Source organism: Aplysia californica, unplaced genomic scaffold (genome assembly GCF_000002075.1).
Source record: "Aplysia californica isolate F4 #8 unplaced genomic scaffold, AplCal3.0 scaffold00205, whole genome shotgun sequence".
Classification (NCBI taxonomy): Eukaryota; Metazoa; Mollusca; class Gastropoda; order Aplysiida; family Aplysiidae; genus Aplysia; species Aplysia californica.
Window position 1 is genome coordinate 443,346 of NW_004797475.1, and position 1,520 is coordinate 444,865.

At 43.6% G+C, this 1,520-nt stretch overlaps 1 protein-coding gene across 1 annotated transcript in view; it reads left to right on the plus strand.

The window, feature by feature from the left end:
- The window catches only part of LOC106010985 (glutathione S-transferase 1), a gene marked incomplete at its 3' end in the record, with an annotated part of 37,185 nt that overhangs the window by 2,502 nt on the left and 33,163 nt on the right, over positions 1–1,520 (plus strand).

The following is a 1,520-nucleotide window of genomic DNA, read 5'->3' on the forward strand; positions in this document are numbered from 1 at the left end:
TTCTTCTTCTTCTTCTTCTTCTTCTTCTTCTTCTTCTTCTTCTTCTTCTTCTTTCTGTTGCATATTTTGTATGGCTACTTTAGTTTGTTATTGCTAGTGCAGTGGAAACCATATATAATAGGCCCAGTAATAACAGGGATCCGGTAATAACGGGGATTTAGTTAAATCCCCGTTTTTTCCCTACTCTTTGTCTCTATTAAAAGTTATCGGTAATAACAGGGCCTCATCGGAGTCCAATCTGTTATAGCAGGGACAAAGGCTCGTTAATAAAGTGTAAAAAGTAAGAGAGAGAGAGAGAGATTGAGAGAGAGAGAGAGAGAGAGAGAGAGAGAGAGAGAGAGAGAGAGAGAAACGCCGTGACGGAGCAAGCCCACGCAAGCCACACCACTGCAAGCACACGTAGCGGGTGAAGCGAGAGAGGGCTGCGGTGTGCTTCAGACTTCGTTCTAGCCCTAAGACTGAAAATATACTTCCACGCACAACTGAAGTGCGCCGCGAAACGGACGGCAGCTAGGTCGGAAACGGTGATCCCATAGGTCAGCGCGACTCCGTCCGACTGAGAAAAAAATGGTTCTGAGTAGGCGTATACAGCTCAGTGGCCGGGCCCCCCTTTTGTTTTATCTCCACGGCGTCCAGGAACACTCCGATAGCAGGGCGAGCCTGTCCGCACGCGAAAAAGAAGTGCTGCACGTACTCACGTCTTTTTGGGTCCTTACGTCTAGTCGTGTCAGTGAAATCACCGATTGGAAAAAAAGAGGAGGGCCCGACTTTTTATCGCGACGCACTTCAGTTGTGCGTGGTTGTATATTTTCAGCCTAAGCCTAGCTACACGCACGCGTACTGTGTCATGCACAGGCCTGCCACATGGCAGAAACCCCTGTTCGTGGGTACTGGGTACTTGTGACAAGGGAAACTACCTATTAGTTAATACCGCTGGATTAGTCCACTAAATGCTTACTTCCCTTGCATTTCTGATTTAACAGGGATCTGATATAGCAGGATTTTCCCCCTGGTCCCACCATCCCTGTTATATCAGGTTTCCATTGAAAGACCAACTAGGCCCACAAGGAAATATATAGAAAGAAAAAAAAATTCGAAAGAACATACAGACACCAAAAAATACTTCAATTTTATTTTATTTTTGTTTGTGTAGCAGTTTTTTCAGTTACTTAGCTGTAGCTGATGATTTCAAAGGCTGTGGGAGAAACGATAGAAAGATACCAAAATGACTGTCACGCTTGCTGAATGTAGCTGTTCATGTCTGACGTCCTTGTCTAATTGATTCCAAAGATGCAGAACAGCATATTTGCATTTCTTACTGTGACTTACTCTTAGTCAAAGAAACGAGTCATCATTGTAATATTCATGATCATTTTGTTGTTTTTGTTTATTTAGTTGATTTATTTTGTTTTTCTTTAGACAAATCTCAAACTCTTTTTCCCCCTCAGAGGCTCCTTTTGGATTGGCTCCATACATGGAAATAGATGGGAAACTTTATGCACAGTCAGTGGCCCTGTCAA